This window comes from Branchiostoma floridae, chromosome 12, assembly GCF_000003815.2.
Source record: "Branchiostoma floridae strain S238N-H82 chromosome 12, Bfl_VNyyK, whole genome shotgun sequence".
NCBI lineage: Eukaryota > Metazoa > Chordata > Leptocardii > Amphioxiformes > Branchiostomatidae > Branchiostoma > Branchiostoma floridae.
In genome coordinates this window covers 6,595,250-6,622,518 of record NC_049990.1, presented here as the reverse complement: position 1 = coordinate 6,622,518, position 27,269 = coordinate 6,595,250, and the positions used below count along the sequence as shown (strand labels likewise).

General features: G+C 41.4%; 1 protein-coding gene across 2 annotated transcripts in view; it reads left to right on the top strand.

Annotated features, from left to right (window-relative positions):
* LOC118427256 (neo-calmodulin-like) overlaps positions 1-27,269 on the top strand; it is a 47,873-nt gene that overhangs the window by 6,376 nt on the left and 14,228 nt on the right. For both annotated transcript variants that reach the window (XM_035836931.1, XM_035836930.1), the window contains exon 2: positions 5,071-5,141. The gene's annotated coding sequence lies outside the window, so the exon portion shown is untranslated. The remainder of the gene's footprint in view (positions 1-5,070; positions 5,142-27,269) is intronic.

Sequence of the window (27,269 nt, the reverse complement as noted above, 5' to 3'; positions counted from 1 at the left end):
CTCTCTCTCTGTCTTAGGATCCCCTCTTGGTAGCACAACAAATGGTAAGATCTCACGTTAACGTTGTCGTGTTTCTTTTCTATTATGACAGAAAATGTCTGTGACTCAGTGAAATCATGTTACATCATACATGTCCGAAGAATATTGTCCTGGCCTTGCATCTATATCTATCTACCTATTTACTATTGTTGACACTTACCATGCAAAATATGTGTCAGTTAAGCATTTGTGTAATGCAAGCTTACTTACAAAATACTATTTTCAGTGTTGAATATCATTGTACGTTTTAGCGCTTTCCTTTTAGACTTAGGTCGTTTTTCAGTTCGGTTTTCACATCGTCATAACTCAGTTCGACTTCATACTTTGCCATGTTCACAAAAGGGGGCGTTGCCATTCGTGCGTAGAAATCCTAGCGGTATGTCAATCGTCGTACTTTGGCCATACGGTCACAATTTGATGGTATTCTTGGGTTAGTGGTGCATATGTCTTGTTCCCGGAAAGGCTGTCTTGGATCCTTGTCGAGTTGGTTTCGTCACAGCTTGCTTGAAAAAGAATATGTACGGTCACAATTTGAGGGCATTGTTGGGTTAGCCGTGTGCGAGTCGTGTACAAATTCAGCTGTCTTGTTGCCGGAAACGCTGACTTCTTACATGTAGATCCTTATCGAGTTGGTTCCGTTACAGCTTCCTCAAAAAAAATCCTTTTTAACATCAAAATCGTACGACCCCGTAGCCACCACCAGGCCTTCCTACGGGGGTACGGTGATAGCAGAATTCGGCAAATAAATCCAGAAACTGGCCAGGGGAGTCAGTCCATGCTAAGGTGAATGTTTGCCCCCGGCCAACTCCTCTGGAAGCAAATCTCCCCTGGCAAATTACTCTCCCTATAATAGCCAGGGTAGTCAGTCTGGTAGAGACCAACGACCTCGTACGGACGATGAATGCTACAGCGTTAAAAGGACGACTAATCAAGCGCTGTAGTAGAATATGCAATACAATTACTGATAGAAATCATAAACCTTTGGCACTTATGTGGGTACGTACAGTATGCTATGAACCAAGGAGTTTAAACCTCATCGTATGAACAAACCACGATACCGACAACAACTGTATCCATTCAAGATGTTAACTATATTCTCTCTATATCACACGACGTTTCTGTGTAATTGTTTAATTGTACCTTCTGTTGTCCCAGTCTGCATGCGAGTCACGGCACTCTGAAACAAGGACGTTATTCCCCCTGAATTGCCATAATCAGTTCAGACACATAATCATTATCTTTACGAAGACTCCCTGTGGAATTCTAAAACCGCTAGAACAAGGACGCGTCACGTGTTGTAATTGCTTCATTAACACAATTATCCCACTTAACAACAGAAGGGGATGCACATATGTTATTTAAGACCCCGGTACCGGTAGCTGCAGTGCATAATATATATATATTTTGTAGAACGTACAGATCATACTGTCGCAACAATTTCACAGAGCTTTTACAATCTAGGACATCACCAAAAGACTACGTTTTTACTTAATTCGCAAAGCCCAGTCATGTGCGGTGTGTGGGACAGTTCATCAACCACTGGCCTTCTAAGAAGAAGTCAAATCCAATAACAGATGCACCTTCAGTTGATTAGACATTAGTGTTATGAATTCTTTCGTTTCCTCTTACGAAGGTAAGGTAGCCTTCGGGTATGATTTTGCGGATAAAAAAAAAAATAAAAACTTTAAAAGAGGAAATGAAAATGATATTTTGTCCTTTGTCTATCATATTCTCCCTCTCTCGATATTGAATTCCCGCGAACATTTTTCTTTTTACAGTAATTATTTTGATGATTTGTATCTAATATGTATTGCATGCGCACATTTACCCTATTATAGTCAGAAGCTTTTAAGAACAAGATTTTGTCTTGAGTGTGCAAGGACTTAATGAGGAAGTGCGACGTATTCTCAAGAAAATTGATGACCGGAAGAATCTATTTTCAAATCACCATGATAAGGAAGAGGACGAAAATAGATACGGATTTTATTAACGCGTGCGTCACGAATTTCCTATTCGATTAGTTGTCATCAAAATCCATATCGACATTTTTGAGAAACGTTATTGCATACGAGGGACAGAAGGGAAAGATACGCGATTATGGGTGACACTAGCCTGTGTTTACACAAGCTCTCGCCGGCTGGGCTTAATGACCCCCTCCTCCCTACGGGTGGCGGCAATTGTAGGGCCGGCCGCTAGGGGCTTGATTTTAGTCAGGCTATGGGTGACACATAATGGAAAATGTATTACGTAATGCCGTACGCCCTTGGCAGCGGTATAATATATCGCAGAGGACATGCAACACTAGATACATGTGGGGGTGATTTAATCAAGTATGTAACATATTGGATTACTAGCATATCACTGATTTGAAATCGTTACGAATTATTTCTTTGTTCCTGGGCATAATTCGTTATATCAGCAAACGGAATTATTGCTTCAAATACTAAATATTACATTGATAGCAAACAACACCTGCCATTATATATGTATGAATACTTACCGTCGTACATTGATCTTGTTCAGCATAATACAATATATATCATATATCACCATATTATGGTGTGTTAGCAAGGAAATATAATGGTATTTATAGTTTACAGAATATCACGTAAGCTAACTGCATGCCAAAAATCATGACAATCCGTCAAACTCTTCTTGGCTTATTCTCAAAAGTAAGTCTCAAGCAAAATCGGCCCCGCAGTTCCAAAAAAAGTCGCCAGGGGACCCAAACCTACACCACTTACTCTCTGTCTCAGGAGATATTGGTCACTCAAAATCATGACCATATCATGGCCAGAACGTAATATCAAAACTGGAATATTCAATTTTAATGTTGGTTTTATCTTTTTTCATGCAAAAAGAAAATACAGGACGCCAAGTTAGATAATATGGAAATACCTTGCAGATTATCCGCTGTAGTATCATAGAAAACCGCTAGGAGGCCCATTATCGAACTTCGTTTTTCCGACCCACACACTAAATATCATAAAGACCCATCGACAACGTCTCAAGTTCATCACAAACACAGAAACGAACACACGAACAAATTGCACCGAAAACATTACCTTTTATAGGCAAAGGTTATTACATGTGTGTGAAAATGTGTGTTACGTATTCGCATTAGAATGTCTCTGCTGTGTGGCGAAAACGTGCAACTTGTTGTACTGCACTGAGTTGCAGTATTTGTGGCACGTCTGGAAATATGTGTTAGCGCTAGCAGCTATAGTAAAACGCAAACAGTTCCCGTATCTAGACAGCCCCACCGTAAAAATGTAAACTTACATGATATCTAAGGACATTTCTGCCAACAACTAGAGCCAAGTGTCCCGGCTAATTGCGACCTCTTGTTGACGAGGGTGAAGAAAAGAGGCCTGTGTAATGTTCTTGTTTTAACTCTCATAGCGCCACAGGAGAGTTTACAGCAAGTTCAAATCGTCCCTGGGCCTAGAAGGGTTAAATACTGTGTTCTGAGGTATATTGTAGTGTGGTACATGTACCAAGCGCGGTACCTTATTGCTCCATTTAAGTTTTTTTCCCAATGTCGTCCGTAACACACAATTTATTCAAGACACCGTTTGCCTAAAAAAGCGTGGGCAGAGCCAGATTTCTAACCCATATGAGGAAGAAATGTTACAAGCTCTTCCAGAAGAACAATGCACGGTCTGTAACTTTTCCTCTGTCAGTTTAACGCCGAGAGATCATGTATATCTATTAAGGTACATGTATCTTGACGTTGAATATCCTTGCTAGGGTGACCTACTGTGGTTCACATGGGTCTACTCTTCTTATATTTATACGCGTACGGTGGAGTTTGTGGTTTAATACTTTAAAAATATTTATAGATAAGAATTTATAAGAAAAACAAAAGATATTCAGCATTCCGTGCATACGATTACGACGCGACTGCGACCTCTTTGCGTTTTCGTGCAATCACGCTTCTTGAATGATTGACGTTAAAGTGTCTTACTTTAACCTCGCACTTCTATTAAATGTAGTTATGCATTACCCGGGGGCACTAACCTTTACTCTCGAGCAGGTCTTTACACCAGAACAATCGGTCCGGTGTTTTCCCACAGCTCAAAATGCCCGGGAGCAGAGGTGGACTCACTAGCGATAAAAATGATTTATTTTCAAGTCCTTCCGCTCCCCTCTTTTCAAATAATGAAAGAAAAAGATCGCTCTGACTTATGTCGCCCGATTTCTTCAAATTTTGAATCAAAACGACAATTTTCTTTCAAACTCAAATGTTTAATTGGAAGAGTGGGCGACAATTGGTAACGCACGGCTGGGTATACTACCCATTTTGCATGGTAACTACCTTACCATTCTGAATTCCAGATAATAGTTATACATTATTCGAGTATGTAAGATACGCCAGCTCGATATTGACAATCATTGTGACAAAAGAAAAATCTTAAGCTGACACGGAATGCCTGACACTAGGGCTGGGTACCGGTACAGAAAATTCAGGTCCAGGTCCGGTTCAGGTCCAAAGGATCAGGTCCAGGTCCGGACCTGAACCTGGACCTGATTCAGTATGACTCATACCAATGGTCCATTTCACTACAAAGAAATCTGTTTGGTGGAGTATTAGACTTACACTAGCGTTTTAAAATCCTACAGCGCTAACTGCACCTGTACGATTGACTGTAGACCTTGATAGAAATTACTATAAACTCTAGTCTACTTCACTCTTGTCATTTCCTTCCACCTGCAAGCACCAAAACGTGTGAATGCCTGATAAAATAATATGTTAATTTTCTAATCGGTCCAACATCCGGTCCACCTAACTTTTTCAGGTCCGGTTTTTCTGGACCGGTCCAATAAGAAAAACCGGTTTTGTACCGGTACGCTGTACCGATACCCAGCCCTACCTGACACTATGGAATCTTCCGCTGGGGTCACATGGGGTCGGAGTTCACCATTTCAGCGGGGTCAATCCCTGAGGCAGTCGGGTCGGACTGTGTGCTGTAGACGGTCCCTCGCTCCAGGTAAACAGACCAACAGTTCTACAATTTTCCCTCCGTACAGGTTCTAATATGGGCCCAGAGTGACCTGTGGACGCCGTGAGAGAAGAAAGGTTGCAGTTATCACAAACTCAGGTGAGCTAACGTTCTTGTATTCACGACAACGTCTACCATTTTTTCGGTAAAGCGACACAAACACACACATACACACAGTACCTTGAAGTGGGCACAAAGGTAGACGAACTTTGGAGTTTGTGGACTGTGAATCTCTGTTGTACTCTGATCTGTGTGCATTAATCATGAGTTTTGGGTGTTGACACAAATAGCTTCGATTAGGCTGTAGTGTCACAGTGCGGTCGCGTAAAATTAAGTCGGCGATCGGGTGACTATTGAATATGGAATAGCGCGGAAAGCCGTCTGTTTTGACATGTCGTGTTAGCTGCAAACACACTCTCAAACACAGAGGGGTAATTGACAAGTCTAGAGCTTTTGCAAGGTGATTTGTTACCCGGCCACTCAAAGGCGTTTGTTTCCGATGTTTGCCAAGCACTGAAATGTGGGAATTCTGTATACATAATGCTCTTAACGTGCAGCATACAAAACGGTTCAGCATAATCCTTCTGTGTAAACGTTTGGGGTTTTTGCTAAATATTTGGGGAGGGGAGCAAAAATTGCTCAACATTCTTGATTCTACACGAGTGTAGTTGCTTGCTTGTTGTCCGTGACTCATACAATAGCGTAGCATGCGTTTCCTTTCAACACACAACCCACGGTGCAACGACAATAGAACTACACTGTTCAATGTTATGTTTTCTTTCTCGGGTATTTTCCTTCTTTTGTACGAGTGTTTTCGTAGGCGTCTCATGCGAACGCGACCAGACTTCTCTTTTTTTATGTCGTCTCTTTTATATAAGTCAGTGGCATTTCCGATTGTGGAACCTAAGATTTCATACTTGTTATTATACACTTGGAAGACACGTAGTTTGCGTACACTGTTTGTAGGCGAGTGTGTGTGTGTATAAAGTAGGGTCTCTGTAGACATATGTGACGTCATACATCCGTCGGAAACTGTGGTTTGCAATCTGGTAGATAAATGTGGGGTTGGCCCGGACATGAATAGTTTAGGACAAATGTTAAAATCGTGAGTCTTCGTATCAGGTACTCTATAGCCTTAAGGACATATCAAATATCATACGCTACTTTGAAGTTTGATGTTTTCGGGGGGGGGGGGGGTTGATTAAAAGGGGAAAAGAGATTTTCGTCTTGTACTTTGAAGTCACGTATATGTCGATTGTCAGGAATTTGACTTGATGAGGACAACGCTAAAAATAAAACCTCAGCGAACATTGCAAGATTCACAGTACTTTGTGATCTATTTCCTACCAGCGTTAAGTCACTGTTCATGAGATTTGCCGTCTCTGATACGTTAGAAACATGTTGTTTTGTGACGTCTATTAGTGCTTTCACTTAAAAGACAACTACCAATCATTTTCCAATGCAGTATTTCTACGAACAGACTGATCTGATTTAGGTATACTGATACGGCTTCCGTATTTCCGGTCAATTGAGGGGTCCGTCCACAGTATCCGTCACTGCTACTGAATTTGAAACACGAGGAGCCAAATCTTTGTAATGTAGCATAAAGCTGTGGTATTTCAAATCTTTTTGAGCAGTGTAGGGAATATCTATGGAACTTTAGATGGGTGGGCTTTAAATCTAGTTTATAAAATAGTCTGCATCAAAACTCAATGTGCTGCAATGTCTGTTGATAAAGCCAGCCACCCACCCCCACTACAATTATGCAGTGACTCCTGATAAAACGTTTTGCCTTATTATCACGTCCCCTTTCCCCATTTCAGCTTGATAACTGAAATATGATTTAAAATATAGAAACAAAAACACATAACATAAGCACAATCTTCTTTATGAAACTTATTCGTTGAGTGATCTGCCACGTGTTTGGTCGCTATGCGGTCGCATCTTCTAGTGGAGAGGGGGTGAGTTTTATCCCTAATCTATGCATGACGTCAACACGTGCACCAGATGATGTGATATACCAGGCTTTCTCTATTTCCTGAAATTTGTAGCTGACTCAGCCCCCGGTACCGGGTACTGTGGTTAGCTCAGAGACGGGTATTTTTGGCTCGGCGTGGTGACATCACTCACTCGCTATCTCCCGGCTACGGCACACTCAACTCATGTGCAAGTGACACTCAGCTTCCGCTTCCTCACCGATCTCAACATCTTTCATGACGAGGGGGCCTTATAGAGCCGTCTGAGTGGGCTAATTGCAATCGTCTCCACTTGGATGTTCTTCACTTCTTGTCTTGTAATAATGTTTAGATATGTTCTTTGTGGAGGCCAAGATATACGTTACCTGCAGTCAACCCGTTTGTAGGCGTGAAAGTCAAAGTTGGTGTGCCGTATATTTAGCAGGATGAAAAACTATAATATAGCTTTTATTAAAATAAGCTTATACTTGCACTGTGGCCTAATGTGGTGTTTATAAGCATTGCCGAAGAAAGACGCCGTGAAAGGGTCGGGGTCAATGTTTGCGTGCCGTATTTTTAGCGCTCGAGTTTACTACATCGCTGTTATTACCTGCAATAAGTCCTATTATGGATCCTACCGGTCTTTATTAAACTGCCAAGGCGGGTCATTCGCACATAAACGAATGGCGTGCTTAATACGTGACCCCATCCTGGTGTAATGACTACCTAAGAAATCATATAGGGGCCCACCTGGGTACTTCATTAGGCTGAACTTGAGCACTGATGGATATCAATCGTGGCCTATTCTATTCTATTCTATTCTATTTCATGTTCTATTTCATGTTCTATTCTATGTTCTATTCCATGTTCTATCCCAGGTTTTATTCCATGCTCTATTCTATATTCTATTCTATATTCTATTCTATTCTATTCTATTCTATTCCATTCCATGTTCTATTCCATGTTCTATTCCATGTTCTATTCCACGTTCTATTCCGTGTTCTATTCCATTCTATTCTATTCTATTCTATTTCATGTTCTAGTCTATGTTCTATTTCATGTTCTATTCCATGCTTTATTCCATGCTCTATTCTATATTCTATTCTATTCTATTCTATTCCATTCCATGTTCTATTCCACGTTCTATTCCATGTTCTATTCTATTCTATTCTATTCTAAGCTATGTTTATATTATATTATATTCAACACTGATCATTTCAATTTTATTTTAGTCGATGTTTATCTATGTACGTATTCTATTCTGTTCTGTCATATCACAATTTAGTTGTTTTATATTCTATCCCATTCTATGTGGAGATCTATTACTGTGCCATCTTAAACATGGAATAGACCCAGAATATTACAGATCCCCCGTGAAGAGCCGAAGCCGTATTGATTAATGCCCTTTGCTCCGCATTGTTTGTTATCATCCCGGGCGGGGAAGCGGTGCTACGAGCTTGTTATGTATATCGACTGGTTCTGTAAGCACCGGCGGGGGGACTGCTTCCCCATCAGTCATTGTCATGTCACCCTGTAGGGCCGTGAAGGAAGTGTAGGGGATGTGTTGATGGTGGTGCATTTGTCTGCTGTTGTACAGACCGGTGTGCTGTTGTACCGGATGTGTTTAATCTTATGATGACCATGATAATTTTACTACTGCAAACCTGTGCCCGAGGGCTGATTCCAAACAAAATAAAAGAATGATCACCTCACCTCACCAGTCCTGTAGGTCAATCAGTCGTAGGGGCAGCATGACGAAATGCAATAAACTTAGAGAATAAAAATGAAATGCATAGATTAGATTAACGGTGAAATAACAACTTTTCTGAAACTATCCCTGCTTAGGCTGTTTCAACTACAAATGTATTTGACTTCTTTCTCCGAATGCAATGGGAGAGTTCATCGTTTTGGAAGATTCAATTTCATTGAACATCATTGAATATAACGGTAGACAAAATCCATAAAAGTGCCAAAGGTCGACTTCTAAGCAGGTTTGAACTTTTTCACCTCAAAGTTCAGCTGAAAAACAGCGTGTTCTTAAACACAACTGCGAATGACCAACTTAATCTGACAACCAGTTCAGTTCAAATGTGATCATACCATGTGGAAAACTCTTCAAAACTTCTGGCGAACTTTTTTTTAGTTCAGGAAATTTTGCCTGTGTAAATCCTAACGATAACCGTCGGCGACGCTGTGAACTATCTGATCGAATGCTTTAAAAAGCTATTAGCTAATTTAATTGACATCGGCCAAATGACAACAGTTGGAATATCTCCTAACATATCGGCGCTGTGAGCGCTGCAACAAGTTCCACCCCGGCGCGTAACCCGGCGCGCTGTCTCCACCCTTTATTGCCTCGAGCCCAATTTCCGTCGTTTCGTTTTAATCGATTGTGATGACGTCTTGCACAACTGAGGCGATGGAACTGCCGGCCTTGTAATCAATAGAACAAATCGTTGGCCTTGAACGTTGGACTTCCAGCTGGATTGATGAGAGAAGCGAGCAGTCAGCAGCTTTTTTAGTCGAATCAGACACCCCGGGATCTACGGGTATTTGAAAATCTTTACCCACCATTACGTAACCGTCACTAAACGTATCTGGATAGATGGCTTCGACTGAGTCGACACGATAGGATTTCATAAGTGTACACGTTGAAGTTATTGAAGAAAAGTTGCACTTCTGTGAATTTGGAAATGTTCGCAGTAGTTTTATGTTCTTTTTGCGTTTGCATTGCATTAGTTACAAGAATTGTTTCAACCGGGAAATTAAAATAGTTTACAGTGTAAGTCTTCAAACTGTTGTTGGAAGAAAAAGCCGTTACCTTTTAATGGCTCCCTCGTATTTGTGTGTCTGCCAGAGAAAGTTACGATGTACTATCTCAACATGTACCTGGAGAACAATGCTTCACAAAATTGGCGATTAAAATCATGGAGAGCTACATCATCTTTATTGGTGCAAAGAAAGTGTGGCACTATATGAAAAAAGTATTGTACTATGAAAAACGTGTTGTATTATGAAAAAAAGTGTGGCACTATTTTATGCAAATGAGTTCATTGTACCATACTTGTTTCATAGTACCACACTTTATGCACTATGGGATATAAACACAGTAATTGAAGGACTCTGATTAGTGAGGGGTAGTGGCCACGTTCTAAGAGTGAGGTCACATTGTTGTACGACGCCCTGAACAGCAATCCCTGCAAAGCCCCTCGCTCCCCGACCATAGATCCGGCCCGACCCGATACAACCCGGGCTGACATGTACGAGTTCGCGTTGGCAAACAGCCAGGGTAGCCCTGGGATTCGTGACGGCCTGAAGGTAACAGCTTCTTATAAATAAATCTTTAATCATGTGCAGTGTTGGAAGTCACACAATGTCACTGTGCCGGTGCGACCTTTGCTCGTTGATGTCAGTCAGAAAGAAAGTAGTGCCACTTGTAGGTTTGCTTATCTTCTAAAAATGGAAAATTATCTAAGTCCAGATTATTAGCTTGCTGATCATAACACGGGCATGTATGAGGGAGGAGGGGGCGGTGCCGTCAAGCTTATGCCGGCGCTAGCTGAGGTCATCGCAGAAAGTCATCGGCTGCGTATTACGTTGAATACGACATACTGGCTTCCCTTAAAGCTAAATTCATGTGTCCATTACTCTCTGTATAGAACGTAACAAATTCTCTCAACACTCTCTTCGCAAATTAAATTTGACCAGTCCGGCTTCGAATTATTTAGAATTCAAATGGTTGATTTCGCTCTAGGGCAAAAGTGCATCTAGGCCCCTATGACAGACTAAATGCGTATTATACCCCTCGTTCTTTTCGATAAGTACAAGCACAGTTTTCTGTTCTGAGGATTATAACCCATTCAAATAGCATTTATGTCAGTTGAGCGACAACAGCCGCTTTTCTTAATTTCAACCACCTGACCCTGAATCTGGGTTGCTAAACACTATTCCACACACAAAAGCAACGTGTACATAACAATCGTGCTTGCCTAATTTGTTTCCACATTCCCTCCCTAAACCGTCGGATTACCGAATCAAGCTTACATTTTACACTTTTACATTTCCTAACAGAGGCTCTGCCGGGTTGTTTGTACATGTAGAAACTAAAAATAAAGTGTATATCTAGAAATATACACAACTTAGTCTTTAAGACTTTAAAAAAAGTTTTGTGTCGTTTGTTGTCTTTCATATCATAGGTTTCTTTCCTGCAAACTGCCCGGCCAAGCCTCTGCCATGCTCCACAGCAGTTCGCTTTAAAAATAGTACAAATTGACTAAATAGGACAGAAAACACGCCAGAGGAGTTAGATAGCCGAGGAGTACAGTTTGCGACCTAAGAACTGTACTCCTCGGCCATCTCTGACTTATTTGGCCAATTTCTACTAATTTTCCAGCGACTTGGCCTGGTAACGTAGTCTCCGAGCAGACCCTACGGTGCCTGAGATATAGTATCAAAGCTGGCCAAGGAATATAGCTGGCCAAAGGGAGTCTAATGGGCACCGCCCTTTGATACTATTTCTAAGACACCGTAGGGTCTGCTAGGAGACTATGGTAACGTGGAGATTCCGAGCGAGCTCGCCGGAGTGAGTGTGAGTGCGAGTGGCCTGGTAGAGGCTACGGCCCGGAGCCGGTTAGGAAATGTGACACTAGCATTACACACAAGTAGTCCTTAGCTGTAAATCACTGTGGCTAATGATGTCTCCTGGCTGATACTGTACAGCATCGGGTCACTCGGAACTCACAAATAAAGTCTTAGACGTTTAGTTTGTTTGAAAGAAGGAATCACGCCACCTATAGTAGCTGTACCGGTGCCAGTTGTGGATCGCGTGTGTGGCTCCCCGTTGGCAAACCTCCAAACTTGCAGCTGTACTTCTGCAGGTTCACACTGACAAAAGGGCAGATACCAGTCAGTCAGTGCTAGCCATAGGAGGCTATGCGAAATAAATACGATGAATCAAGGCTTCAGAAAAGTACTAACCAAGTTCAAGTCTTTAAAGAATCAGCTCCAATAGACAGAAAAAAATTGTTAGTTGATAAAAATGAAAACGAAAAACATGCCCACTTCATACTCTTAGAGCAGCTGAACGTTCTGTGAACAAAGGCTACCTTTGACCTCAATTTCTGCTATATCCATCCGCGATGTGAATATGAGATCACTTAACTCAAGAATCAGATTTGTCCTTTCACAGAAAGAAAACAAACTTGTCAAGTGAACAAATTTTACCCACACTGAGAAAACGTTGACCCGACCTGTTCCTTTCAACATGAATACACTCGAAATTGGACCAAACTTTTGCAAGGCAAGAAGCACTGAGCTCTCTACTGTGCAACACAACTGTGGCGTCAGCCCAAAATCTCTCCTTGGCCACATGCACTGTCTCAGAATTACATATAAACCAATTATGATATGATTTGAGCGACATTTGCTCCTGCATCAATCACAGTAAGTCACTTCTGGTCTGTAGCAATAGCTACAATGATAGCCATCACGGGTATTTTGTCTTGGTTTACAAGCATGAATAATTGAACGCCAATGCGGCAACGTAACATTATCCTCGATTCATAACCCGTAATGAAATACACCGAAACGTATATTTTACTGCCATCGCACCTTCGTAAAGCTATGCGGTAAAACTGAATTATTGAACGGTTACGTGTCCTCGATAAGTATGACGCAACCTCCCGACATTTATGCAATGACAGTGAAAGAAGGGAAGGACAAATCACGCATACATGGGCGCACCACGTGAATCTATTATTTACAGCAATTGCCTTATAACTTAGTCGGCCGAAAAATCGATTAAGTGTCCAAATAGTAGGGGAGTAGTCTGTCTGGTGAGACGATATGCGGTCATCTGCGCCCTTCAAATCTGGCTCGTTACCAACGGTCGTCATATTTAGATATTTAAATTGACCAATGGAAGCTGAGCACACCGTTAGATGCGATGCTACATACGTTTTGCTGCGCTCATTTTACCTATACTGTATGCAATCATTTTTTATCGCTGTAATAATCAGTCTCTATAATTAAAAACGTGGACGTTTTTAATTACATATATTTGAAGTTATTTCTACTAGGGATTAAGGATCCAATTTATTTGCTCAGCAGCCTTTGTGTATTACGATTATATAATTTTAGCATATTTCCTTAGTAAGGACAATATCATATGAGAGATTTAAACGTATGCGCAATGAATGAAATAATTAAAAATCGACGGCAAGGCATAAGCACGACAACGAAGTTCATAATCGTAACCCTAATCTTATGCTATCAGGATGACGAGTGATGATTTATATTCTGTATGCAAGATGCGTTCCAAAGGTTATGGAAGACATGCAGAGGTCGGATGATGCAAATTCTGGATGTGTATCTGTATTTATCAGACGGTACACCCGCCCTTCAGCTAACCATGTCAGCTATGCAGGCACGCGCCGGCCCCGCGTCCATATTACATCCAGCGATTCACCATACATAAACCACGCATACGTGAAGTAATTGGCGATACCAGAATGGTTTGACAAGCGTTACAGTGTTTGTAAGATAAGAAGTAATGTCTTATGGCTAGAGATAGAAAGTACACGTCATAAAAAGCTACTAGTTCTGAAGAGACTGCGCAAGTATTGGATTCAATAGAAATGAAGTACTTTTACTTGTAAATAAACATTTAGACAATAATTATGTTATTACTAGTAAATTAATGTGATAAAGGGGTGCTATCACATTTTTAACTAATAGACACACAATGTTTTACCTCTTCCTAGTGAATTAATGTGATAGAGGGGTTGCTGTCACATTTCTTTTTCACTAATAGACACACAATCTTTGACCTCATACTATTATAAGGCTGAAGGGAACAAACCATTAAGACTGTCTTCCCGAGATTTCACCAGCTAGAAGACAAAACACATTCCTCTTAAGTCATAAAAAGCCATTCATCATTAATAGACGCGATTTTTCATTAGCCACTGCCTCCAAAGAAGAATTCTACCGGTAACCCCCTCCCTGAAATGTTCGAAAAAAACATAAGCTTGATCTATAGACAACATGGCACATTTGATTTTACTTTTTTGCATCGCTTTATCTCTGGTCATGGTGTACTAGTACCCTTGATGTTAGCCTAAAGGCAAATAAAGGTTCTCCATATACATTCATGTTCTCTTCAAAGTTATCTAATACGGAGGCGCTGTCGTATTGGGTGATCATGAATTCCATTTTAAGATAGTCGTTGGGAAAATCATTTTGTACATCCATGTATAATGCGTTCATAAAACGCCCGCATCACAATTTTACGTGTGAATACGCCTTGGTCGGCTATTTTCTCCGGCAAACAATTCGGCCTCTTAGGCTAAGTTTGACAGTTGTTCCAGCAACCAACGGAGTCTGGTAGAGAATCTGTGGGGTTTGTCCTTGACCTTGTTTCGTATATTTGACTCGATATACTGCTGTGTTTCTCTCTTGATTTGGTCTCTCCAAACTAAATTTAGGTCGGGAAGTATAGTAACACGTGTGTACGGTTGGGTCTAGGTTATTTGCGGACTTTGCCGGTAAAACTGGTAAGTGTTTTTCTTGTGGGTTCCGTTTGTTTGTGATGTGCATGGCGAAACATTGTTGCGGAGTTGAATAGTACTTGAGGCATTTGTTTGACCAGTACTGTAGTGTTCTTGGGTCTTCTTACAGGCGTTACGTACCGTTCTCTTTGTATGTGCATTTCTTAAAGTACACCAGTCTTCAAGTCTCGAGCAAAGGAGGCATAAATTCTCCTTCTCCTACTCAAGGGAAACGACTCAGAGGTGCCCCCTGTCTTGGGGGAAGTCATAACTTCCTTAGGTATCACGAATATGTCACTTGCTTTTCTTCTTCGTTGCTTGCGTTTCCACTTCGGCGGTTCGGCATCACTCGAAGCTCCTTGAGTTATTTATAGCGCGAGGGCGTGTTGGAAAATGTCAATATTTTTGCACGACAGGCACTGTTGTGTAGACGAGGACTGTATTTGATATATGACGCATCTATCAAGCGAGTGACTCAGGGTAGGCAATAGGGGTGTCAATGAAGCTGTCAGTAACATCTGGATGAAAAATAAGCGAACAAACGAACATCTACCATGTAAATGGCTTAAGAGTTGGGCGATTGGGATTTTAATAAAGCTGTCAGTCAACGTCTGGGGGAAAACAAGCAAGCGAACAAACATCTACAATATGGCTGTCAGTGAAAGTCTGTATAAAAAATGAATTAACAAACAACAATAGCTATCTATCATTTCAAAATCACGACCGTAACATGTCCAAAATTGACAAAACCCGACGTTTCACTGCATTACCGTAGAAAACCGCTCGATGGCCTATAATCTGATAGTTTCTTCCTTTTTTTCCCCCTCGCCAACAAATCATAAAGATCAATGCACGACTTCTTAAGTAATGATGTTCACAGACAGACGCCCAGATACACGGACACACATGTACACATGCACCCTAAAACATAAGCTTGGCGAAAGTAATTAATTCCTCAACAACAGAGCGAAACGTAGGACACCAATACAAGATTATGCCATGTCCCGCCTCGCGATATTCATCCACCGTCTCTTCCCTTCCGGGTTTAACGGAGCTGGATTTTATTTCAATTCTCCTCCTGTGTTCCGTGGTGCATGAGAAATCATCTGCAGGGGTTAAAGACGTCCTGAGCTCGCATATTTTTCCTCGCATAGCGCGCGTTCTGCTATTGCAGGATTACACGAGGCGAATCGATAGGCCCGCCGTATTTTCGTGACGATGAGAAATAATCCATTAACGTGGAGACTGCCTCGTCAGCAAAATCTGCACGCTCGTGGGACGGAGCGTCCCCCCGCACGTCGGCGTGGGGAATCGTAATCACCTCCGCCAGGAGATTCTGTTTTCTGTGCCGATGACGAACGGTAAAATTTGCACTCACATGACGGTGACGTAAGCATTGCCCGCCATGTTGGTTGGTTAAACATTGAAGTCATTGGCTTTGGGAATCGTAATCACCTCCGCCGAGGAGATCCTGGTTTCTGTGCCGATGGTTTGTTTGTACCGGAACGGTGAAATTTGCACTCACGTGACTGTGACGTAAGCATTGTCCGCCATGTTGGTTGGTTAAACATTGAAGTCACCGGTATCGGGAATCGTAATGACCTCCGCCAAGGAAATCCCGTTTTCTGTACCGATGGTTTTTTTGTGTGCCCGAACGGTAAAGTTTGTAATCATGTGGCTGTGACGTAAGCATTGTTCGCCATGTTGATTGGTTAAACAATGAAGTCGCTTCGGTATTGGGAGTTTTAATCGTCTCCACCATGTTTCCATTCCGATGTAGTTTGTATTTTGTTGTTGTTACGGATTGGTAAAGTTCGCACTTCGTAACAGAGACGTAAGCATTTGCCGCCATGTTGGATGGTAAAATTTTGAATTTTCTTGGTAAATTTGAATATGTACACTTATTTACAGTCACATACTTATGACAATAGATGGGTGTAAACTGTAAAGTAACGAAGCACGAACACTATGTAGCTGAAGAGGTTAGGAGTGGATTAGTATGTTTTATATAGTAGCAGCCTTCAGCCCGGAAAGAAACAGTTAAATTATAGGTCCCAAGCGGCTTCCTTCAGAGTTACACATGCTTGTACATGTATCCTGTCGTCATGATAACTTGGTTGTAGGGTTGTAGAGTGATGGTCAGATCCAGTAGACCGATCATGACTTCCTATCACAGTTATCATTTCAATCAATGAGAGAATGGCAATTAGCGGATCGACTAATGAGAAAGCTCTCTCATTTGTCAAACTTGAGCATTAAAAATGCAAATACACTCAGCACAAAAAGTTTGGAATATCAACTTCGGTTGATCATATTTCTGTTGTTTCTGCATCAATTTCAATATGTTATATATCAATAGAAAGCTTGCATGATTTTCTTTCCAATGGTATGAGACTCATTATCATTGTTAACTCATGGAACATACATTAGGCCTGCTAACGTGAGTGGGTCACGAAAAAAAAGTGCCCAAATTCCCCCGTTTTTGTTCAAAACTGTATCGTCCGGTTGTTATGGCCGCGGGTGACAATGATTCAATCAATCCCTTTTTCACCTACCGTTTGGTATACAGAACATCCAAGTTTCTTTTTGGCATATCTGAGTAGAGTATTTTATGAGTGTAAATTCATGAAACGAGTACCAGGCCTGCTTACGTACAGGGGGTCCTAAAGATAAAGTGCCAAAATTACCCTACTAAAGTCAATCACTCCATTCTGCTCATTTTCTTCCGTCGGTATTGACTTATGAATGAAGGCAAGTTGAATAAACAGGACATGTCAATCAAAGCTACTGTTACTCTTTATTCAAGCAAAAAATCTGAACCATGGCAAGAGGTGATCAATCAAGTGCTAGCCATAAGCTGTAGGAAGGCTATTCCCTAAGACTGTACTCCAGCATCCAATGGTCCTTTCTCTGTGTGGACTGGTGTTGTAATCTTGCAGAATGGCATTTGGTCCAATATTGAAGAGGTAGGATATTGCTACTGGATGGAGGATGGTGTCCCTATATCTCACCACATTGAAGTTACATGGAATGATGACGAGTCTTGTTTTTCCTATGGCGGTTATACCGCCCACACCATGACGCTGCCTCCACCACCAAATGCCGAAAGTTACTCTTGTCGTGTCAACGTGCGGTTCTCCTTGCCGCATCCGTGCTTTGATTTGTCCATCCGACTATCAAAAGGGCAGATATACTCTACTCTAAGCGTGCTAAAACCTTGTATGTTCCGTATACCAAGTGTGAGGTGAAAAAAGGATTGATTGAACCAGTAACACACGCGCCAATATCAACAGGACAATACAGTGTTGAACAGAAGCAGGGGAATTTGGGCACTTTTTTTTCGTGACCCACTCATGTAAGCAGGCCTTGTGCTCATTTCATGTGTTTACAATCATAATAAGTTTGATACCATAGGAAAGAAAATCACACAAGCTATCTATTGACATATAGTACATTGAAATTGATGCATAAATAACGGAAATATGATATACCAAAGTTGATATTCCAAACTTTTTGTGCCGAGTGTATTTGAAGGACACGTTAACGTTGTCTCTAAAGTGGATACGTGTCCTTCAAATATTTCCATATTTTGATGTTTTTTTGCTAGATGCTTTTCTACGTTTTGACGGAAGTACGGATCGGCCATTTTATTCTCAACTCTAATTGATTTTAAAACCAACTCATAATCATTCGATAAGCGTTCGACTTTTCTAGTCCTTCGCGATTTATTCCGTTTGTACTTCAAGGAACATCACACCGTAATCCAACATACACCCCCCTCGGGAGCCACTGTAAAGAGATAACACAGTATAGCGAGCAGGACCAATGTGCCGTGACGCTGTGATGTTGCATAACACAACATAAGAACTCCGACTACACCTCGTCTGGAGAGAGAGAGGAAAATCACTACACGGCTGGGTATAAATTATTCAGCGCGCGAAGCGAAAACAATTTTATACGATCAGCCTCGGCGCTCATCACTTCTTGTGTCACTCTGGTTGAAGGGGGGCAAATCAGAAATGATCGCAGGCGGCACCGCGGGATTTCAAAGGCGAACAGCGGTTGAATTTCTAACTGTAGTGCCTTGAAAGGCATGGAGGTTATATTTTCACCAGCGTCTGTTGGTATGTCTTTGAACAAGATAACTCAAGAACGGCTGGATGATTTGATTTCATACTTAGTGTGTTGGTGCGATGTTACAAAGGCTGAAAATGATGAGATTCCGGGCCCTCCTAGCGGCTTCCCTTGGTACTGCAGCGGAACTTCCGTTTTTTATATCTTTTTAATCTTTTTTTTACATCAATTGGATCATCGAAAAAAATTGTTGACTGGTAAAGTGGAGATATAAGGGCCCGTGTCTATGTAATTTGTTTTGCTAGTCACGTATTAGATTAGGATTTCCAAGAAACGATGGTTTGTATTCCGCAAAGCTTGAAGAAAACACGTGTTATAGACATGTTATTGCTATATTCATAAAGGGTGTAATTTGCTGGCTGTTCACGTAAAAATCCTGTATTCCAAGAAACGGTGGCTTGCATCTCGCAAAGCTTGAAAACATATCTTATAAAATACTTTATAAGCATCTTCAAAAACGATGTTATTTGTATATACAAAAGTTTCTTGGTTGTTCGGTAGGCAGTTATTTTCGATATTTCCAAGGCCGTGCTTAAGATCGATAAATTCGATAGTCAGGAAAGTTGGAATTGGAACAAAACCTCCAGGTTCACTGTCGATATGTGTTTCGGATACTTCCGGGGTCGTGCATAAAAACCAATAAATGTAATAGACAGTCACAAAAGCTGAAATAGAAACAAATTTACTGCCGACCAGCTTCCCGATCCGTTCCCAGTGATTTCCGATACTAAGATAAACCCAAGGCCTCGCGTAACTGCAATAAATGTAATAGGCTGTCACAAAAGCCGGCATAAAAGCAACTCGATCATCGATAAGGACACACTGACGTGGTTTTATGGATGGCATTTACAAGTGCGTGAATCAATTTTCCCGTTTTCCAAAAAATGCAGCGACACTGTATATCACCTATATCGTAAAAAGGAATCTGCATACCGTTAATTCATAAAGATTAAGAAAAGCGGATACTAAGGAGCGATAACTAAGTCATAGAGGAAGATGTAAAAGAATAGAAAAAGAAATGAAGTGTATATATATTGTGTAAACATTGTTGTGTGTTTTCAATTACTTGATATATGCAACCTTTCTGATCGCTTAGATTTCACAATGACGGAAATCTTTTTTGGGGTCCAACCTTTTTTCCATCGCACGCTCGCATCCGTTTTTGAGTGCCCAGCGGATGTCATCCATACAGTCCAATCAATACGGTCCAGTGTTCTCGGTCCGTGCTCGGTTATTTTCGGTACTTACGATGGCGATAAATGTAATAGACAACCGGGATGCCAATGTCAATTACGCGTCCTGCGTAGGCATGCGTTTGTGATGACGTCACCGGTGATGCCATTCGCAGCAACCCATCTTAAAAACGTCATTTGGGGTAGCTGCAATTTCCGAAATTAGTTTACCTCGTTCAAGATGACCTTAACCTCTCCCATTTTGTCAATAAGGACTATTCCATGTCCCGATTTTTTGGGTGTGTGTGGAAATATTTTCCTCACAAAATGACAAAGAGATTGTTTGAATTCAGTAGTAGACCGATCCTGACTGTCCATCACAATTATCAGTTCAACCAATGAGAGAATGGCAGGTAGCGGTTCCACCAATGAGAGAACAGCTACATGGCCTTTGAATATTTGCATTTTTGCATACAGAAAAAGTACTGCATTGAAAATAAAATATTAATTCTGAAATGAGGCACAAAAATAAGCTGAAGTTGGCTGAAGTTGTCTTTTGAAAAATGTTACCGGTCCACGTTTTCTCTTTGTAGTACTGAATCTTTACATGATTAATCTCCAAGCAGATCCTACAATGGCATAAAATAGTACCAAAGTGGCCAAGGAGTGTAGTCAGCCAAGAGGTGTCCATTTGCCATGTAGCAAAACACACTCCTAAGCCGGCTTCACTCCTCTGGTAGCTTTTGATACTATCTTATGCTACCGTAGGATCTGCTTGGAGATTATACATGATTTTGTATCCTTACTTTTGCACTATATTCATATGCTCACAGATTACAGGATACACATATTTTTTTAAAGCATTTGTAGCTTTCAATAAAACTCAATCACTTGCCTCCACCACCCGAAGTTTGTTATGCGATAACCCTAATATAACTCGTACACTTAACCCCTGAGGTTGTTAACGTGATAACCCTAATAGTATAGTCAGCATTGTGACGGAGGGACTGTATATCTTCTCTTATAGTTTGACGTCTGACCTGTGGATGACTTAAGCGTCTCTCTCAGCGCCTTGTGTCTGTAAATGAGGCGCGCCGATCACCTTAGCTCCGCGCCTTGGTGACGTCATAGCTGACTTCTCGTGTTCCTCCTGAGAAAGGTTCTCAGTTTGCGAGGCTTTGGCAGACTGATCCGAGAAGAAAATCCGAGTCACAGGGCTCCTTATGATACCGGTTATCTTGGGATAACTGAAAGTTATGGTGAAGCTTTTCTAGGACTTTGCTGAGCGCGTATAGCGTAGGTATGACGCAATGTACATGGACGTAGAAGCTTGCAGCTAGCGTCTGGCCGCTTTCCATTTGAGCCAGCATTGAGTAGCCAAAATTGGATATGTAGTACCCATAAAATTTCAGCACAGAATAAAATTTCTTTTTTGGTGCATTCTTTGTTCTGATGATGGGCTTCAGGCATCAGGCAAAGGCTTGGGGGATGGGTGGGCGTGTGATGTCTACATCTTTAAATCCTAGACTGAACACAAGATGATTTCTGTATAACTCTATCTAGAGAATTAATGTGATAGAGGGGTGCTATCTCATTTTTTTCACAAATGATTGTGTCATTGTGTCTATTAGTGAAAAAATGTGATATCACCCCTCTGCCTCATTAATTCACTAGTAAGAGCGTCGATGGACCAATGTGACCGAGTCCTGACCATTTGTACGACGACAGATGACGTTTAGTGGAAAATATAATATATATGTCTGCGGTTTGAAATCTGTGACGTTGAATCATCACAAACGATCGTTTACACGCAATATCTGCACTCATCATATCGTGCACAGATTTTGACGCATCAGCGAGTTTTACGGCTCATGTCACTATCAATTACATCACCGTCATAAGTCAATCGCATGGATCTCCAAGCAGATCCTAAGGCAGCATGAAATAGTATCAAAAGCTGGCAGAGGAGTGTAGCCAGCCTAGGAGTATGTATTTGCTACCGAAGACGGTACCTTTCGCCGGGCGCCCGACATAATTCGCACCTTTTCCCCAAAACGCAGTTTTATTACAGTTTGATAACTAAAACTAAAAAATTCCTGATTATGACTAGCCTTTGACCAGTGCGTTCTGCTGCAGATCCACCGGTAGCCGTACACACTTCTAGGCCGGCTTTACTCCTTTGACAGCTTTTGATACTATCTTATGCTATCTTAAGATCTTCTCGAAGATTACAATCGCATAGCGTAACGCAATGTGAAGGTGAGTAGGGCTGAGAAAATCCAATGCCGTGGCTTGGGTCGATCGGATATTGCAGTCTTTGATACCAGTACGACAATGCGATATCGACGTTGTATTGTAGATAACAAGAACGGTAGTAATTGCAAATACTTTAATAATTTGAACTTGTGAAAACATTACACAATCTTGCAGCTCAAAACAGCATGAATTTGATAATCTTCTGATAGAATATTGTAGGTGATGTCGTACGATACAGGCCTCAACCTTGGCACTTTCATGTCGATGAGGCGTTTGAATACTGAGCACTAAACTAGTAAAATAGAAAAGTTTGGAAAAATGAAATTTGTTCTGTGACGTCGGAATAAGCCCTTCAACACATGACATGTGATACATAGTCAAAGATGAAGGCCACCTAGACAATTACAAAACGAGTCTGGATATGTGGACCTTGATAAAGCATGGTCGTGACAAGAATTGTTTACAAGTCTACAGCCTTCGCTTCACCTGTACATGCGCAGTTGTGCGCACGAACGAGCTTATACAGAGCAGCGAATTGCGGCGATTCGATGTTAACGAGGAGTTATAAACAGCTAAAACAGGGAAATAAAATAAAAGTCGTCAAGCAGGTTGTTGATCTTGAGTTCGACCGGCCGGTTTTACGACCGAACAGGCTACCCGGGTCGTTAAGATTTCTAAGATGTAAGTAAAGAGTCGTTAAAGATTACGCGAATAAGTCGTAAGATATGACGCACAGCTCATATAACCTGGGGCCATTACGATTGAGTGGAACGCAGGGATCATATCATTTACGCACGTTGCTTGCGTGGGGATGATTTGTCATTGTGTATTACTACGCGTTCGGCTTACATGTGCGCAAGAGACGCTCGGAATACAAGATGTGCTTTCTGTGGTATATAAAAAGGCTGTTTGTCGATCTAGCTCTGAGTTCAACGTAAGGATCATATATGTTCTACGCACACCGCTTGAATAGAGATCTTTGGCATACATCATGTACTTCTAGTATTGCGTACGGATTACAAAGCAAGATGTACTCGGAATACAAGATGTAATTGTGATGAGTACAAGGCCATTTTCGTTCCAGGCTGCCACATGTACCTTCTGAAAGAGGTTTGTCCCTGGGGTAAGACCGTTTAGTGTTCTAGTTGGAGACCCTAGCCTACGACTGGAAAATATATGTATTCAAGAGATCTAGAATCGCTTACGTTTGCAACGTTTTATGGTCTAAAGTTTAAGTTCAAAGATGAATTTGCTCTTGATTTTACCAATATTGTAACTTTGGGCTGCATCTTGTGCTGATTTCTGCAACTGCTGTCATTCAAACGTCTTCATATTCTACTATTATGTTGTTTTGCCTCATGTAAGATCCATGCTCTTTAAGTTTTTTCTATCGTAGGAGGACATTGTCTTTTGTGCTTCGGGTCTGCTTTCAAGATGCTAAACAGATTCACACGATGTCCCTCCTTTACGTGACTTGTATATGTTGGAGCCTATAAGTAATACTGAGAATTACAGAGCTTTTTCGCAGGTGTATCTTTTGGCATTCTAAGGATGTGCTTGCCGCCATATTTGTTGTCGGATGCCATTCTCGTTATACATTCAGTGATCGATATTTTGAGTATAACCGTTACCCAGAAAATCAGCCCTATATACGAGAATGCGAAGTAATACATGCAACAAGCTAGTCTAAATTCTAACAAGGTTGTTGACTACCAACCCCATGTCTTTGTAAATGAATTCATGCAAACAAAATTTTGTCTACGGACGTCATCCAGTCGGACGCCATGGCGACACTACACGCCCTGTCACGATACATAGTCATACAGCATGATGAGACATGCAAAACAAATATGGAACATTATACAGCGTAAACTGATTGAGAGGGGAGAGAGCATTGTCCAAAAGGTCACATACATGAAAGGATAATCCTGTCATCTTATGAAATATGAATACAGTAAATCTTGAAATGTTGGCGGTGGGTTTTTTTTTGCGCTGTTTTCGCGCTCAGCTCTCGATCGCAAGATTATGACAGTGCGAATGTACATTTTGTAATGTGCCATATGTTTTGTATTACTATTGTACTGCAAAATTGTTTCCTTCCCGAACGTAAAACAACGCGAAAATATCTTTTGCCCTCCTAGTGCTAAATCAAGCAAAAATTAACGGGTTTACAGTAAATCTTTCACATTAACGGACGCCATCTTGAAACACAAAAGTAGTACATACGCAGAGCATCAATCAGATAATGGATCCATTAAGTGATTATCTAATCAATTAGTATGTTTCATCAACATTGCCCCACATTCCACTTTTAGCTTGACTGCCCGATGTCTTTGGTGCGTTTCAATCTTTTTAATTGTGTAAACATAGAGTAATTTAGGAGATTAAACAAAAAGGAAGAAAAGGAAACGTATATTATGGCATTAAGTCTAGGAACAGACATTCTGAATAGAAGAACTCGCATGGATCAACCATTATGCATGTACATGTAGTTTAGTTCAGGTAGAATGGAGGATGAATATCATTTTGTAACAGAATATATAGGTCGTATAGCAAGGAGGGAGATGCCCTTTATAGACGTGTGCAAACTATATCCCACCATTCATCCACTTTTAAGTACTTAAAACTAATGTAGATGAATTAATATTTCTGTGAAGCAAGATAAAGTGGCCATTGCAGAGCCTTTCCGCTCCTTTATCTTCACAACCGAGAGTATGAGAACCCCGGTAAACTAACCAGGATGGCACTGGCTCAGACTAGCCCTGCCACACGCGACGCCGGGAGCGGCTCTATCGACCGGATACCGCGGGCCGGCCGGATTCACTGCTCCTGCAGTACGCAACAGGAACAACATATCTTTCTTTTACCTGTCAAGGTTATAGATATCAATACCGCCTCCCCCAAGCGACTGTAGGTCGTGTCCAAGTACAAAATACACTTCGATCGCACCAGACTGTAATTAATCTGGGTTCTGTCCCTTCCTGTGTACTGGCCAAGTGGGTTGTGAGTTCGTGTTGCATTTGGCAGGTCGTGCGTTTGATCCTCGCCGGGTCATACCGAAAACCTTTTTTCTACTTCAGATTATCAGACAACAGACGTAGTGATGGCACACTAAAGTTGGCAAACTTATATTACCGCCACCGCTGTGAGAAAAAACGAGAAAAAAATTCCGAAAACTTTAAAAATGTTACTGCTTTCTTTTCTTAACACTCGGCACTTGGCAAAGAGTATGATAGTTCAACATGTTAGCACACACCATTACCAGCAGTGGACTAGCCCACCGCTGTAGTGTTGCACAAAGTTGTGTGGCCCAAGGGCTATTGGAATTGAGATGACGGCGTTCTATCCACCACCAGGCAAGACTTAAAATATGCTGTACTAGAGCAGAAAGTGTGGGACAGAGACATTCGCCAAAATTACCCCTGTCTAAAGCAATGTCATGACGAGCATACAGGTTACGTAAACCAGACTTGTTGAGAAATTCTTCGTTTGGTCTGTTTGCGTCAGAATCGCCCACTAAACTTATCCTTTTGTGAAGTTATTGAAATATATACAGGTCATAAAGAAACAGATATTTTGAGAAGGTTTTCATCTCTTTGTGACAGAGTCGCCCACTATACTCATCCCTGTGTGGGGCATGACGTCCATAGAGGTTACATAAAGTAGGTATTTTGAGAAATTCTTTTTTTGTCTTTTTGGAGAAGAATCGCCCACTCATCCTTGTGTGAGGCAGGACGTCCATAGAGATTACATGAAGCAGTTAGTTTGAGAAATTATTTTTTTGTCTGTTTGGAAGAGAAACGCCCACTAAAATCATCTCTGAATGAAGCAATGACGTCCATTGAGGGTATTTCTATAATCTTTTTTTATCTGTTCGAGGCAGAATCACCCACTTACTAGTAACTTATTTAGAACTGTGTAAGGCAATGAGGTTGCATAAAGCAGACATTTTGAGAAATCCTCTTGTGTTGTCTGTTTGGGACAGAAATTTCCACTAAACTCTTCACTGCGTGAGTAATGACGTGCATACAGGTTACGTAAAACAGGTATTTTGGTCATCTTTTTTATCTGTTTCGGGGCAGAATCGCCTACTAAAACTTATTTTTGTCTGAGGCAATGGGGTTGCGTAAAGTAGACATTTTAAGAAATCCTCTTCACTGTGTTGTCTGCGTGAAGTAATGACGTACAAAGAGGTTACATAGAGCAGATATTTTGAGATATCCCCTTTTTGTTGTTTGAAGTATTCGGGACAGAAACGTCCACAAAACTCCTGTATGAGGCAATGACGTGCGAGGAGGTTACAAAGAGCAGATATTTTGAGATATCCTCTTTTTGTTGTCTAAAGTATTCGGGACAGAAACGACCACTAAACTCATCTCTGCGTGAAGTAATGACGTGCATACGAGTCAAGAACATGATTACGGACCCTGCTCGGGGCAGCCCACGCTTTCCGATCCGTTAAGCACGGGGAGCTATCCTTGGTGCTGATTACACGACTGGAATGACTGACTGGAAAATCCTCCCCAGAGCTTTCCTCAAAATTGAAAAGACAGACCGCCCTCGTGTCTGCTCATGAAATGATAGTCTGTTACCTGATGTTTAACGTTCCGCTGTGCCGAACACACAGCCGGAAAGGAAACAAATCTACTGGAATGTCTTTTAAATAGTACCTGGGATTCCGGGATTTTCCTGATGTTCTGGACGGACAGATATCTAACCCAACAGAACATAAAACCCTACCAGGTACATTGATTCTTTTGAAGCACGGAAAATGACAGTTAAAGACGCGAAATGGCCTATCCAGTGCATCCCAGGGCTGGGATGTCAAGGATAAAATCCCCCCGAACTCGCCCCACTTGCTGAGTGTGCAGCATGCATCTTGGAGGGATCAGTGTTAGAGCCCGTAGATAAGAGCCACTCCGTCTTGCTTACCCTTCTTTCAAGAAGGGCCGGAACGAATCTAGGAGGATCTACATCACCGAACATGTCTTACTGCTTCCTTGGAGGTTTTCTTAAGGCTTTGTGCCGGCGAATGTTAATGGCTGATGACGTTGCTGATAAGACGCTATATTTAGAAGAATGCCGCTAGATCGTGTTTCTATTATTTTTCATCTTGTCCAGACAAATCGTTCTCCGAAGACGAAACGATGTTTCTCCCAGCGG